Here is a 16,517-nt window from a genome sequence, read left to right on the forward strand (position 1 = left end):
AAGCCTCCAAAGGGAAGGAGCGCAATTTGGATTTTGGAAGCTGGATTAGGCCAGAATGGAGGACGAAGGCCATGTCGGGTTCACAGAGCCCCCGTGCTGCCAAAACATTGGAAACCCCCAAGTGACCCCAACAAACTCAGGAATCTGTGGCTCGTACGGGTGGGGTCACTTGAGGGGGCTGGTGGGGCTTATCATCACTAAATAATGTTGATGATGAGGAAGAAGAGGAAGGAAAAGGAACGAGGGATCTTCCACTTCTCCCTCACTGGTTGTTTAAGTATCGGAGGCAATCCAGGCGTATGCCTCCTCAGCCGAGAACAATCTGTGGGCCATTTTTTTGTTTTCTTCTTTAGGATGCCTTCACACACACCGGATTTCATGCGAAATCCGCTGCAGATCCAGTATCAGTGCATCCCTGCGTGTATGTAAGTTAACCCCCCGCTGGCCGGAGCATACACCACCTGCTCCCCACTCCGGCGTCTGCTCATCCCACGCAGCCAATCAGTGTGCTGCCCCGCCGCAGCCACTGATTAACTGAGCAGGACGCCCTGCCAATAACCCCCGGAGCGGGGAGGAGGCCAGCAGGGGGTTAACTTACATACACGCAGCGGGATGTCAAGCCCGCTGTGAGTATGTATTCTCATAGGGATGCACTGACACTGGATTCACAGCAGATTTCGCTGCAAATCAGCAACGTGAAATCCGCTGCAGATCCGGTGTGTGAAGGCACCCTTAGAGGGGGGTGTAAGTGTTATGCCTTAATATGTTATAGTGTATGTACTGTTTTTACGTTTTGTGTGTGTGGTGTTTTTGACTTTTATCTTTACATCTTTATAATTCCCCCCCCCCCCCCCAAAAAAAAAATTACACTGAAAAAGAAAAAAAAAAAAAAAAGCACCGATCCAGGGAAGAGGGCTGCAGGACAGAGGGGAGAGGGTGGCAGGAGAAGGGAGAGGGTGGCAGGAGAGGGGCGGCAGGATGGAGGGGAGAGGGTGGCAGGACGGAGTGGAGAGGTACGGCAGGATGGAGAGGAGAGGGGATGGGTTGGCAGGAGATGGGAGAGGGTGGCAAGAGGAGAGGGTGGCAGGAAAAAGGAAAGGGTGGCAGGAGATGGGAGAGGGTGACAGGAGAGGGGAGGGGAGAGGGAAGGCAGGACGAAGGGGAGAGGGTGGCAGGAGAGGGGAGAGGGGCGGCAGAACGGAGGGGAGAGGGTGGCAGGAGAGGGTAAGAGGAGAGAGTGGCAGCGGAGAGGCAGGCATCGGAGAGGGGATAGGTTGGCAGGAGATGGGAGAGGCTGGCAGGAAAAAGGAAAAGGTGGCAGGGGAAAGGGTGGCAGGATGGAGGGTGGCATGACAGAGGGTAGCAGGAGAGAGTAGAGGGTGGCAAGAGAGAGTAGAGGGTGGCAAGAGAGGGGAGTGGGTGGCAGGAGAGGGGCGGCAGGATGAAGGGGAAAGGGTGGCAGGAAAGGGGAGAGGGTGGCAGGACGGAGGGGAGAGGGTGGCAGGACGGAGGAAAGAGGGTGGCAAGAGAGGGGAGAGGGTGGCAGGAGAGGGGAGAGGGTAAGAGGAGAGGTTGGAAGGAGATGGGAGAGGGTGGCAAGAGGAGAGGGTGGCAGGACCGAGGGGAGCAGGGTGCCAGGACAGAGGGGAGGAGGGGAGCAGGGTGGCAGGACAGAGGGAAGAAGGGTGGCAGGACAGAGGGGAGGAGGGGAGCAGGCTGGCAGGATGACAGAGGGGAGCAAGATGAAAGAGGGGTGCATGGTGGCAGGATGACAGAGGGACACAGGGTGGCAGGATGACAGAGGGGCGCAGGGGAGCAGGATGACAGAGGGGCGCAGGGGAGCAGGATGACAGAGGGGCACAGGGGAGCAGGATGACAGAGGGGAGCAGGGTGGCAGGATGACAGAGGCGCAGGATGACAGAGGGGTGCAGGGGAGCAGGATGACAGAGGGGCGCAGGAGCGCAGGATGACAGAGGGGCGCAAGATGACAGATTGGAGCAGGATGGCTGAGGGGCGCAGGGGAGCAGGATTGATGGTGAGGGGCGCAGGGGAGCAGGATGACAGAGGGGCGCAGGATGGCAGGATGACAGAGGGGCGCAGGGTGGATGGTGAGGGGAGCAGGGTGGATGGTGAGGGGCACAGGGGAGCAGGGTGGCAGAGGGGCACAGGGGAGCAGGGTGGATGGTGAGGGGAGCAGGATGGCAGAGGGGCACAGGGTGGATGGTCAGGGGCACAAGGGAGCAGGATGACAGAGGGGCGCAGGGTGGCAGAGGGGCGCAGGGTGGATGGTGAGGGGAGCAGGATGGCGATGGCAGAGGGGTGCAGGGTGGATGGTGAGGGGCGCAGGGGAGCAGGATGACAGAGGGACGCAGGGTGGATGGTGAGGGGAGCAGGATGACACAGAGGGACGCAGGGGAGCAGGATGACAGAGGGGCGCAGAGGAGCAGGATGACAGAGGGGCGCAGGGTGGCAGAGGGGCGGAGGGGAGCAGGGTAGATGGTGAGGGGAGCAGGATGGCAGAGGGGCGCAGGGTGGATGGTCAGGGGCACAAGGGAGCAGGATGACAGAGGGGCGCAGGGTAGCAGAGTGGCAGAGGGGCGCAGGGTGGATGGTGAGGGGAGCAGGATGGCAGAGGGGCGCAGGGTGGATGGTGAGGGGCGCAGGGGAGCAGGATGGCAGAGGGACGCAGGGTGGATGGTGAGAGGGGCAGGGTGGATGGTGAGGGGAACAGGGGAGCAGGATGGCAGAGGGGCGGAGGGGAGCAGGGTGGATGGTGAGGGGAGCAGGATGGCAGAGGGGCGCAGGGTGGATGGTCAGGGGCACAAGGGAGCAGGATGACAGAGGGGCGCAGGGTGGCAGAGTGGCGCAGGGGGGATGGTGAGGGGAGCAGGATGGCAGAGGGGTGCAGGGTGGATGGTGAGGGGCGCAGGGAAGCAGGATGTCAGAGGGACGCAGGGTGGATGGTGAGAGGAGCAGGGTGGATGGTGAGGGGAACAGGGGAGCAGGATGGCAGAGGGGCGCAGCGTGGATGGTGAGGGGCGCAGGGGAGCAGGGTGCATGGTGAGGGGCATGGGGAGCAGGATGGCAGAGGGGCTCAGGGTGGATGGTGAGGGGCACAGGGGAGCAGGATAGCAGAGGGGCGCAGGGTGGATGGTGAGGGGGATGCTGGTGACGGGGGGAGGCAGAAGAAATGCAGGGAGATCCAGCTAGCAGCACGATAGCAGGATCTCCCTGCATCCACTGCGCCACCAACGACACAGGCGGCACGGGAGTGGCATCGGAACCCTGAACCCTGACCATGAAGCACACGACTATATGCACTGGAACGGCGCCGAGGAGGAAGGTAAGCAGCATATGTTTCTCCTCAGCATCTCCTGTGCAATAGAGACATATCAGCAGGTTTGATTTGTCTAATCTGCTGACAGTTCCCCTTCAAATGTTATTTTTAACATGTTTTGCCTATAAAAACTGTCAATAACTGTAATGCAAAGGCAGGGGTGGAACTACTGCCGTAGCAGCCATAGCGGCTGCTACGGGGCCCCGTTGCATCGGGGGCCCGTGGCGCAGGCCCCCGGAGCTCACATAGCCTGCAGCACCCGGCGGCCGAGCAGGCCTCCCGGGTGCTGCAGCTGTTTGAGGTGTCCCGGGGATTCCCGAGCAGCACAGGTGATGGGCTCAGCGTCCGCCAGGGCAAGTACTTCCGGGGCAGGGAGCATCTCTAACACGCGCTCCTGTGCCGTGCCGGAAGTACAGGCTGGGGACGGACGATGAGCTCACTGGTACCTGTGCTGCTGGGGATAGGACGGGACGTGCGAGATTGCTGTCCAGGCAGCACAGTTACCAGTGAGCTCAGCGTCCACCCCCAGCCTGTACTTCCGGCACGGCACAGGAGCGCTTGTTAGAGATGCTCCCTGCCCCGGAAGTACTTGCCCTGGCGGACACTGAGCCACGCTGATCCCGTCACCTGTGCCCGGGAGAAGAGAGCCGACGGTGGAGTTAGGTGAGTTGTGGTTTTGTTTTTTTTATCTCCTTTGCAAAGGGGGATATTCAGGGGGGCACCTGTGGGGGATATTCAGGGGATCATCTATGGAGGATATACAGGGTGCATCTATGGGGGATATACAGGGGGCATCTATTGGGGATAATACAGGGGGGGCATCAATGGGGGATATACAGGGGGCATCTATGTGGGATATACGGGGGGCATCTATGGGGGATATACAGGGGGCATCTATCTGGGATATACAGGGGGCATCTATGGGGGATATACAGGGGGCCATCTATGGGGGATAATACAGGGGGGCCATCTATTGGGGATATACAGGGGGCCATCTATGGGGGATATACAAGGGGGGAATCTATGGGGGATATACGGGGGGCATCTATGGGGGATATACAGGGGGACATCTATGAGGGATATACAGGGGGCATCTATGGGGATATACAGGGGGAACATCTATGGAGGATATACAGGGGGGCCATGGACCAAGGGGGATGGACAACACACGGGGGTAATTTATAAGGGGCCAACACAGGTGACATCAGTAAGGGGGAATACACATAGGGGCATATACTATAAGGGGGTCACGTAGTGTCAGGGCTATCCACTAAACGAGGGTGTAAAGGGGCCAATACACATGTGCAGTTTGTAGAGAGATGAGGATGGGGCTAGAGTGAGGAGACTAATATGTCTATGCTGTCCAGTCCATTTCTGCTTTCAACTCTCTCCTCCCCCCTCCCTTCCGAGGCAGCTTATGTAAACAAGTCCCTATCTGCAACTTTGCATCATTACAAAGAAGCTACATGGTTGCAGATAAAGCCTATTATGGACTTATTTGCATTAGCCCTGTCGGAAGGGAGGGGGAGGAGGGGAAGATGGAGAAAGTAGCTCTCACACAGTTTTGCGTGTCCAGCAGAAAGCAGCTCAGAACTAGGTGAAGGAGACTATTTTATATTAAACCCTGCCTCAGACTTTCTACAAATATGAAAAGGCATACAAAAATAGTGGAAAAAATGTCATCAACTACGACTGGCAAGGCTGAAGAACTCTAAATTGCCCTAAGTAGCAAATACATCATATACCTACAGAAGCCAAAAGTGAGAGCGAATCGAAAGCTTGGTTCATTGCAAACTCTCTAAAAAGGCTTTCCACCTATCATGTAATTTATGACTACTTGTAACTACTTGATCTACATGCTGCATAGTTATATTTCTGTACATCAGCCATAAAACAGAAAAGAAAGAATTATAACAAAAAAAAAAGGAAAAGCATAAAGAGAAGAAATGGGTTACGGTTGGAAGGGGGAAAGGAAATAAAGGAGGGGGGTCTTAAAACTGACACAAAATATTTCCATGCTTGATTGTCAACCACACCATACACAGAGTTATAAGGTGCGATACACCATTTTAATTACATTAATCAACCAGGTGAGCAGAGAGATGCAAAACCAATTTTTCTGCATTCTCACTTTCCCCATTGATTTGCACTGTTAGTGCCTCCAAATTTGCATTTGACCTTTCTGGTAATATGTACCATACTAATCTTGAGGTTTCCTGGCCATGAACCGAAAATTTCAATGAGCCCAATCACTTCTGCCGTGTGACATGGTGCACCATTATGCTGGAAAGGGCACTAAACTGCTCCTAATTGTTAGAAAAAAAAGTGCTTGAAGGATGTTTAGACATAATTCTTTGTTCATGGCACAGTTCTTAGGCAATATTCTAGATGAATGTGGATGTAGATGAAAGACAACCCCACATTAAAATGGTCTTAGGATGCTATACTGTTGGCATGACACAGGACTAGTGGTAGTGCTCACCTTTTCTTCTTCAGACAATCATTCTTTCAGATATCCCGAACAGTCTGATGGGGGCTTTATCAGAGGAAATAACTTTACCACAGTCCTGTCTACGTAAAGCAGGGGTGGGGAACCTTTTCCATGTCGAGGGCCGGTCGGGCATTTATAAAATCATTCGAGGGCCGCATACCATGCGCAGCAGGGTAGCGTGGGTTTGCAGCACCCGGGGCAAGGCAAAGTATTGTTCCCCTAATGCCCCTGCTATTGTAGTTAACCCTCTGGGATGCCCCTTGTACCTGATGTGAATCCTTAGTGATACCCTGTAGCCTGAGTTAACCCCCCAGTCATGTGCCTGGTAGCCTAATTACCCCCCCCCCCCCCCCTCACACCCAATGATGCCTCTGGTAGGCCTAGTTAATCCCCCCAGTCATGTCCCTGCTAGCCTAGTTAATCCCCCCAGTTATGTCCCTGCTAGCCTAGTTAATACCCCCAGTCATGTCCCTGGTAGCCTAGTTAAGCCCCTCTGTGATGTCCGTGGTAGCCTAGTTTAGCCCCTCAGTCATGTCCCTGGTAGCCTAGATAACCCCCCAGTCATGTCCCTGGTAGCCTAGTCAGCCCCCCGTCATGTCCCTGGTAGCCTAGTTAACCCCCCAGTCATGTCCCTGGTAGCATAGTTAACCCCCTAGTCATGTCCCTGGTAGCCTAGATAACCCCCTAGTCATGTCCCTGGTAGCCTAGTTAACCCCCCAGTCATGTCCCTGGTAGCCTAGTTAAGCCCCTTAGTCATGTCCCTGGTGGCCTTCTTAACCCCCTCAGTCATGTCCCTGGTGGCCTTCTTAACCCCCTCAGTCATGTCCCTGGTGGCCTAGTTAACCCCTCAGTCATGTCCCTGGTGGCCTAGTTAACCCCCCAGTCATGTACCTGGTGGCCTAGTTAACCCCCCAGTCATGTCCCTGGTGGCCTTCTTAACCCCCTCAGTCATGTCCCTGGTGGCCTAGTTAACCCCCCAGTCATGTCCCTGGTGGCCTTCTTAACCCCCTCAGTCATGTCCCTGGTGGCCTAGTTAACCCCCCAGTCAGGTCCCTGGTGGCCTTCTTAACCTCCCACTCAGGTCCCTGGTGGCCTTCTTAACCTCCCAGTCAGGTCCCAGGTGGCCTTCTTAACCTCCCAGTCAGGTCCCTGGTGGCCTTCTTAACCTCCCAGTCAGGTCCAAGGTGGTCTTCTTAACCCCCCAGTCAGGTCCCTGGTGGCCTTCTTAACCTCCCAGTCAGGTCCCTGGTGGCCTTCTTAACCCCCCATCCCCCCCAGTCATGTCCCTGGTGGCCTAGTTAATCCCCAGTGCCTGCCCCAAATAAAAAAAAATAAACATCCCACTCACCTTTCCTCCGCTCCCACGCTATCCAGGTCCTCTTCTCCCTCCTCTCTTCTGTGCCGGTCTTCTCCTGCAGGCGGCGCGCGGTGAAATGACGTCATCGCGCGCGGCCCGCAGGAGTCACAAGACGTGCGCCGCTCTGTTGGGGAAGGAGCCGGCACAGACACAGGAAGATGCTGTGTATGCCGGCTCCTGCCTCACCACCGCGGCGCACATAACAGGAGAGCCGCAAACCGCAGAAGACGTGTGCTGCTCTGGATGAGAAGGAGCCGGCATACACAGCGTCCTCCTGTGTCTGGTAACTGTCACAGACACAGGAGGAAGCTGTGAATGCCGGCTCCTTCTCCTCCAGAGCAGCGCATGTCACAGGGGTGCCGCGGGCCGCATCCGGAGGTGCCAGGGGCCGGATGCGGCCCGCGGGCCGGAGGTTCCCCACCCCTGACGTAAAGTATCAGTTTCGTTATAACTCTCAAAATCTAAATCAACAGTATATGTGATATAAAGCAAGTTTGCAATATATATTCATTATTTTTGTTGTTGTTATCACGCTGTAAAACAAAGCTGAACTTACCAGAAATCCAGAACCAGTCGCCTGAAGGCAGATTTTCTGACTTGTGCTGGTTGAAAAAAACAGACTAAACACAGGAATTCCGGCCAGTACAGAGAGTCACGGCTCAATGTGTCCATCAATCACATGACTGCCTTATCTCCGTGAGCGCTCAGATGGCCTGGGATCTGTTTCCTGTTTTTTGAGAAAAAAAAGAGTCAGAAAACAGGAAGTGCTGTGTTTTTCATTATAACAAAAAAAAAAAGAATGTAAATTGCAAATTTGCTTTATGTTACATCTACTTTTGATTTAGATTTTGAAAATTATCACAACAGTGATACTTTAGATCCTTGAAGATCCTGCAGAATGTCAGGTCGGCTGATCGTTGCTCCCCCCGGCCCTCCCAGCACTCACCCGCTCGCTGATGCCACGTGGAGGAGCAGCAGCAGCGAGCGGGGAACGAGGAGCAAACGGCTGAGAGCGATTGTTTGCTCAAGTCGGCCCGTGGAATAGGGGCTTTAGATTGGAATGTTAGGAGATAACATCATGAGGTGTGAATGTCCCTTTAAGAAAGTCCATTATTCCACATTTGTTAACCTCTGTTGAATATAGGATTTAATTGTCTGCTGCTGCTGGAAGTCCTGTCTGTTTATCTTACAGAAGACATTCTAGATTCAATATGTAACTGTAACCACTTTTCAGCTGAGAGCAGGAATAGGAACAAAATAAAGTTCAGCCTAAGAACATGGCCAAGAGTGTTGTTGATCTCTGACAGCCTAGAAAGCGAGGAATTTACTCACAAAGTATGCTAGAAAGTTGTGTAACTTTTTATCCAGTCATTCATTCATTATTTCGGCTTTGTTTGGAAAGAAAATTCATACTAAACAGAGGTATGCGAAGAGGCATAGCTAGCTTATCCTGCATTCAGGGCAAAGATTCAGTTTGCTGCCCACCACCAAATACCATGAGTTATAATGCATTGTGCCCTCTTCATACACTGGTCCCTCCAGGGGCGGATTAACTTTACCATAGGCCCCGAGCTGTTTACAAAGCCTGGGCCCCCCCACCCCACTGTAACCATGGCAGCACTAGCCTGGCGTTTATAGTACAGTATAGATAATGTCATGATGTCCTTATTTGTGCAAAATTGCCATAAAAAAACTGTGATTTTTTGCAAATCATGGCGGAAGTGTAGCCAGGAGACAGTACACCACTGAAAGTATAAATCTTTTTGGGTGGTCATGGGCCCCCCAGTAGCTCGCCCCTATTATAATCCACTACTGAGTCCCTCCCCCCTCATTGAGGTATAATGCACTATGTTCTCTTAATACAATGTGGTGCCCCCCCCATGAGGTAATGTACTGTCCCCTTAATAAACGTAGCCCCCCCTCAATTCACTGTGCACCCCCACCTTGTTATTAAGGTATACTGCACTGTGCTAGATGTGGAATAATGGCCTAAGTCCCCCTTGATGATATATAATACACTGTGCCTCCTCTACAGTTTTCATAATCACCTGCCCCGCTCCTGCACTGTCCTCAGCAGGTAATGCTTTGTCATCTGCTGGTAAGGTCTAGCTCCTATTGGAAGATAGAAACAACTATTACACTGCCTCCACCTCACACTAGGAGCACAGAGCGGCAGTGCAAATGAGCTGAAAGTTCCAACTTCCAGCACATACAGCTTCTCCGTCAGCAGCTTTTCAAAGTGACAGACGCTGAGTGTGCATGGCAGCCCTCAATAAACACGCAGTGCCTGTGTCAGGATAAAGCTACTGGCAAAGGCATTGTGTATTGGGGAAGGGTTGTGCCCCCCCCCCCTTCGCCTTTACCATGCCCCTGTCAAGAGGGGAAAAAATGTTGCCATTGCAATCTTAGGATATGATCTACTATACATCGGATGCCCCATTCTCATTATTGTTAACACCAAACACCAAACTTAATATGAATATTTTTAATTGAAATAATATAGTGTATAGGTAACCCAAGTATAGTTTCCCCTTCATAATGGCACAGAAAAATTATGGTCTTGGAAAAAGATTCTTGCATATAAGCAGTTAATCGACCATTTGGTCACAAACAGTCTCTAAAGAAGTTATTGGACTTTGGTTCGTAGATGTCAGCTAAGCTAGAGTAGATGCAGGTGAAGGGTAAAACTTGATAAGAACATGATGACATTATTGATGCAAACAGGTTTTAAAGGGGTATTCCCATCTGAAACATCAATGATTTGCCCACAGAAAATGATTGCGATTATTGGAAGCTCCATAAACAGCGTAGCACCAAAAACTATTTACACAACTGATATTAACCTTTGTGAGCGTTATATAGAGAGCCAGTTTGGGTATTTTTAGCTTTATGACCAGATCCCGTGGTTACAACCAGTCCAGAGGAAGCCCAGAGGTGGAACCTGCATCTTTCAGACATTTATGACATAAATGTCCCAAATTGGTCATATCATATCCCAATGGAATGAGAAACTCCCACTGAAGGGCAATTTGTCTTATTGGAGGGCATATACCTACTGGGGCACCAGGTAAATACTTGGGGCACCTTATTACCTATAGAGGGGCACCTGGCTACCTAGAAGTGGGCAACTACCTACTGGGGCACCATCTTCTTTTGAGGGGGGCCCCTGTCTACCTAAAGGAGAGCAAATACCTACTTGGGGGTAGTTACCTACTGGAGCACACTTATCTATCAATAGGGGGCATCTGGCTACTTACAAGTGGCTACTTGAGAGCATATACCTACTGGAGGCATGGACTTCTTACTGGGGAATAGCTACCTACCTATGGGGGGCACCGGTCTACATAGTGGGTGGCAACTACTTACTGAGGGTAGCTGTTTACTGGTCGGAAGCTGGCTACCTACATATTGGGGGACATATACCTACAGGGTGCACATCTACCTACTGGAGGGGGGGGGGAGAAACAACTACCTACAGAAGAAGACAACTATCTACCTTTTGGGTACATACCAAAAAGAGACACCTACCTACCAAGAGAGGCATTTTTACAATTAGGGGCACTTTGGGTAGGGATACGGATGATATTGGAAAAAGGGCAGATATGAGTTGTGTTTGTGCAAACCCAATTGCTCACCATTTGAATCTTAAAGCCTGAAGATGGATGTAGCCCTTTTCCATGCTGCAGAATTCAAATGTCAAATGATCAAGTTTGCCTGAACGTGAACGTACTGTAAGTTTGCTCCTCTCTAGTTATGCTGGTCTTAAAGGGGTAGTGTGGTGCTGACTTTTTATTTTTATCTAGCACAAGACAAAGTTATATAACTTTGTCATGTGGTGCTATTACCTTTCTTGCTGGCATCCACAGTATCCCGTCCCCCGCTGTAAGTCCATTGGTCTAAATCTTTTTTAATCGCGTTGACACATTGGTGGCCATCTTCTATCAATGTGTCATGCTGTGACAAATTGGGGGCTGGCTGAACGTCCGTCCCTTGTTAAGCCAGCCCCCAGCTCTGCCCCTGTCTGTGACGTGGGTGCCGGCGGTCACATGATCTGCAGCTTGCTCAAATAGAATAGAATAGCAAGCTGCAGATCATATGAACGCCGGCACTCACGTCACCCACTTAGGACGTTCGGCCAGCCCCCGAACTGTCAAAGCAAAACGCTTTGACACAAGATGGCCACCGGGTCAATGTGTCAAAGCGATTATGAAACCTTTGAGCTAATGGACTTCCGGTGGGGGACGACCCGTACACTGTGGATGCTGGCAAGAAAGGTTATATAACTTTGTCATGTGGTGCTAGATTAAAAAAAAAAAAAAAAAAAAGGTCAGCACCACACTGCCACCTACATCTGTTTCATGCCTTCCTGGTATTATTGGTAATGTTGGTCTCAGAATACTGGATATGGTCAATAATAGTATGATGGTAATATGTATGGTGATAAAATGCGTCCCTTGTTTACTGGTTTTATTTAATACCTGTATGGGAAGGGGGCACCATTTGCCTTATCTGCTTAGGGCACCAAAATACATTGTCCTAGCCGTAATTCAGAGCATGTGCCCTCAATCCCTGAGTGGGCAGGCCTTCTCACACCCCATGGAACCACAATCCCTGAATTTGCTATGAATTTATCAGCCCACACTGGAGAAAACTTAATTAGCAAGGAAATGAGAACAGGTAACCCCCTCATAATTCTACATGAACAGAACACTTTTGTTAATTTGAAATTAGTATTTGGTTACCAGGCTTCTAAAATTTCTACAGGTGTTGAAATATAAACCAGTTTTCCTTCTTGTATAAATCCAAAGCATACAATAAAACAAAAGACTGCTATAAACATACAGCAATACATGCCTGAGATTACAATTAATCGGGTTAAATAAAGTAGGTTAAACCATTTTTACTTACTGACTGAACAGAAGACGGAGTGAGCACTTCAGTTTGGTGAGTTTTACCTCTTACTGATAAGAAAATTGTATTAATATATTCTATATCAATATGCTCTTTATATTTACCAAAAGGTGAGTCTGGCAACTACTCCCTGTTGCTGCCCTAAGCTACATGTTCATACTGAATAGACATAAAACTTGAATCTTGAGAAATAGACTGAATTACTTTTATTAATTGATTATCTGCAGGTTTCATAGCTGCAATCTCCCAACATTCCATGTTCTGGCAAGCTGTTATTAGCTGCATTTTGAGTGTCATTATACCAGTCACTGTGGTTATAATAAAGTGAAGGCAACAACAAGTAGTTTACATTTTACTGATATTAAACCTGGACAGCCAATAATGTACTGTACATATTGCTGTACAAGACCTGCAAGAACTTTTGCTGGATAATATGTTTCAGGTTCAGTCTTATCTACAGTATAAACTAATACTAAAAAAAAAAAAAAAAAAATAAGCAATGTCTTTAATAGCCAATGACTGTACAGTCGGAAGTTTTACAAATATTGGCACTAGTAAAATATTACAGCAAAGAAAACACCTAAAGTTAAGCCACAGTCAATATATAATGGCCCTCAACCAAGGGTCCTACATATTATAACCACTAAAGCAAGTGACTAAACATAAGACATAAAAAGGGGTAAGAGGGGAGGGAAAGGAAGGACTAAAGGCCCTAATACACAGGTGGGGAGCCCATAGGAGATAGCAGCAATCAGCTGCCTATTACATGGAGCCAGGGCAGCAGATCGTTGCTATATAGCCATTTGTCTTTAAAAACGTTGAAAGACAATGATCAGCCAACATTGTGCATGTTGGCTGATCGTTGCCTTTTATTACACAAAGTGATTATCACCCGTAATGGGCAATAATCGAGCAAATACAGCCAATAATCGCTTTGTGTAATACAGCCTTAAGAAGAAGTAAGATTATAAGTAAATAGAAGGGGTAAGTCTACTGGGAGGGCTGAAGGCAGTGTCTGTGGTGTAAAATACCTTGTTTCTCAGAGACGCACACTTCCACCTAATCAGCTTAGAACTCAAGTCAGTGGCAACTATCAGCAACCTCTAAGCATATCCCTGATACCATTCAGAATGTCTGGGATACCAGTCAGTCAGAACAAGCTGACTGATGAGCTACACAGCCAGTCTTGCAAATTCGTGAGAGTCAATCAATTGACACCATGGAAACCATACAGAAGTCCATTTGTCAAACCGTTCATGTTCCTCCGCCACCATCTCCTCCATCCTAGCTATTCCCTGACTTCTGCTGTCCATTCACTAAGGGAGGGATGGATCAGCTTTTCCAATAGCAGGGGATAACAGTGCGGACTGCTGTGAGTAGGTGGTGTACAGTTCCCTTCTGTATCTGGGACAGGGTACCAGATAGGGGGAAAGCAGTACCACTTGTGGAGTATGTTGGACCTTTTGCCTGCATAAGTCTTATAGATCTCAAAAACCTTTTTCCACACCAGCTGTATGTCTGGACAAGACCACCTGATATTAACTAGATCCCCTTGACCTGTCAGGCATCTCTAGCAGCGATCAGAGGCCTCCAGAAACTTAGCTTGGAGTCTAGTTGGGCAGTAGTACCACAGCAAGATGATTTTATAGTTCTTTTTCTTAGCTTGCATCTCTTAGATGCTGAAGAAAGGCCATGGATCTGTTTGCATATCTTCACAGTTGACCTCTGATGGAGGGAGACTCCAGGTCTGCCTCCCATTTATAAAAAAAAAAAGCCGCCCTACCCAAGTTGCTAAGATGCAAGAAAACCAGATAGATGCAGGACAGGCTATAAGGAATTGGAGTAGATGAAGGGACCATGTCCTCAAAGTCTGTCAGGGAAGAAGCATACTGCCCCACAGAGAAGTTGTTTGTACTCTAACCACGACAAATGGACTCTCCCAGGTTACAAATGGCCCAACTGGTGTGAAGCCCTGCCTAGGTGACCCTGCTCACTGATGAAATGACACTATCCATTGGTTACAGATAGGTGAATTTAGATTGTGAGCCCCATTGAGGACAGGGAGCAATAATTGGCAAAACTATGTAAAGTGCTGCGGAATCTGTGTGCGCTATACAAATAAAAAATCATTAATATAAACAATTGTTAGGCAAAGACATAGGTATGACATGGTCGGTGTTGGACTGGGATTCATTAGGCCCATCGGGGAATTAGATTCTAGGGGTCCACCCTACATACACCAGATAAAATCAGCGCCAAAGCTATTACATTACCATAGCGATTTTGCACAGAGCTGTGTATGTGACCAACGAAGCTAGCTCACTGCTAGTAACTTCTCAGTCACTCTATGCAAACAGCATAGCATGCCACTTAGGTTTCTTGTAAGGAGAAGTCTAATGAAACTAACACATCTCAGGCATGCAGGAGTGTGCATAATACATAGTAGATAATAAAGGAAATATACTTACCATTCCCTGTGCCCCCGTAGCACTTCCTTGACAAAAACCGACAGACAACGAATTTCTGCAGCTCCTCTAGCTGCAATGTCATAGACCGGCTGATGGATCGCCCACTCAACCAATCAGTGACTGGGTAGACACACAGCTGCAGCCACTGACTGGCTAAGTGAGCAATCCATCAGCCGCTCTGTGACATTGCAGCTGGAGGATCCAAGGCCATGAAGTACATGAAAATGATTTCCGGCAGCTGTGGGAGAGGCCTGAGAACAATGCTACGGGGGCATGGGGTATGGTAAGTGTACTTTTTTTTTTTCCCCGCACCTCTCTGCCTGCCTGTCATTTGTTAGTTTCACAAGATTTCTCCTTTCAAGGGAATCTGTCAGCTGTAATTTATCTTCCAAACTGCTTACACTGTTAGATGCTGTTAGGTCAAGAAGGCATAATACCTTAAAGGGGTTATCCAGCGTGGGGGCACTTTTTGGGGAGGAGGTGGCTGGAATAAAAGACATCCACTCACCTCCCCGGTTCCAGCGGCGAGTCACTCATCCCGGCGCTCCAGTTCGCTCGGATCCCGCCTCCTTTACTGAGTGGCTGATCGGCCCTGAGACGTAGCGTCTCGGGCGGCGTCAGACACCAGGAAGCGTCCGGGAACTAGGAACCGGAGCGCTGCGATGAGTGACCCGCCGCTGGAACCGGGGAGGTGAGTGGACGTCTTTTATTTCAGCCACCTCCTCCCCGTTCCCCAAAAAAGTGCCTCCACGCTGGATAACCCCTTTAAATATATTTGTCTGTACATACAAATATGCACAATACATACAAACATCACACAGATATAAAGAAATACCCATTACCTATATGCATACATAGCACACACACAATATGTACATACACACATCATATGCAGATATAAACAAATACACATTGCATTAATGCATAGATAATACACACACATGCATCATACACACAGACTGACATACATATTTCATGTACACACATAGATTTACCTCTGGTACAGGAAAGCACCAGGTACAGCTCACATGCTGTCAGATCTGCAGCTCCAGGAGCTGCTCCAAGGCCACACTGTGCAAACTGCAGTTCCTCTCCTCCTGTATCCAGTCTGCCAGCAGCCTATATACAATTAAAGAAATCTTCTCAAAATGCACCTTGTTTCTCCAGGGACAACGACTTGTTAAAAAGTAACTTTTATTATGTCAATTCTTTCAGCGGAGAGGTGCCCTATACTTAAAATTGAGGCAGTGAGGCAATCAGAATTCTGAGCAGAGTCTGCGGCGGGTATACCACCTGTTTTCCGCAGTGTCAACGGGCCCTAGAGAAAAACAGAACTAAAGTGCAATAAAAAGCCACACAAAATCTAATTCATCTGTGTCCAATATACCAAAAAACATCCACGTGGCAACCTTGCTTAATAAGGGGCAAAAATAGATGTAACAAAAATACAATAAATTACACAAAATAATTCATCTAATGCAGGGGTTCCCAACCACTGATCTGTGGACCAGGACCGGGCCATGGAGTCTGCAGTGCATGTCTGAAGGGGAAGGAACAGGGGACACTCGTTCAGCCCTGCATAGCAGAGCATACTGTACCCCCCACAACCTTGGGACGGGACAATCTCCCCTTTCTGTGGGTGGCGGGTCCTACTATCTGTGAGGGTCACTACACCACTCTGGCCATACGTGACATCACCCCAAAGGACTCCGTAGCAACCCAGCAGGACACTGACCCCAGGGGAAAAGGGTACAACGGTCTTGTCAAATAAAAGCAAGTGTGCCATCACACATGTGTGCCCACCAGGCACTGGCGTCACGTGACAACATCCCAAGGTCCAGCTGTATCTCGGCCATCCACCACAGAGGTGGCGTCACATTACAACATCTAGCAAGTGACAGGCCGCTCCTCCGATATAACCCCTCCGGGGTTACACCAGAGTAGAGAAGGACT

The 16,517-nt window shown here is 49.6% G+C and overlaps 1 protein-coding gene and 1 long non-coding RNA gene across 3 annotated transcripts in view; both read right to left on the minus strand.

Moving 5' to 3' along the window:
• Positions 1-7,902, minus strand: part of SLC25A45 (solute carrier family 25 member 45) — a 37,844-nt gene extending 29,942 nt beyond the window's left edge. Inside the window, exon 1 of one of the 2 annotated variants that reach the window (XM_069965500.1) lies at positions 5,820-5,838. The gene's annotated coding sequence lies outside the window, so the exon portion shown is untranslated. Of the gene's footprint in view, positions 1-5,819; positions 5,839-7,741 lie in introns of those variants that run through there. The other variant, XM_069965499.1, reaches the window with a different exon arrangement.
• Positions 7,903-15,561: 7,659 nt separating this feature from the next.
• LOC138788045 (uncharacterized) overlaps positions 15,562-16,517 on the minus strand; it is a 29,378-nt gene continuing 28,422 nt past the window's right edge. Inside the window, exon 3 of the long non-coding RNA XR_011362549.1 lies at positions 15,562-15,882. This is a non-coding gene — a long non-coding RNA (uncharacterized lncRNA). The remainder of the gene's footprint in view (positions 15,883-16,517) is intronic.

The sequence above is a fragment of the Dendropsophus ebraccatus genome, chromosome 4, assembly GCF_027789765.1.
Source record: "Dendropsophus ebraccatus isolate aDenEbr1 chromosome 4, aDenEbr1.pat, whole genome shotgun sequence".
NCBI classification, from domain to species: Eukaryota; Metazoa; Chordata; class Amphibia; order Anura; family Hylidae; genus Dendropsophus; species Dendropsophus ebraccatus.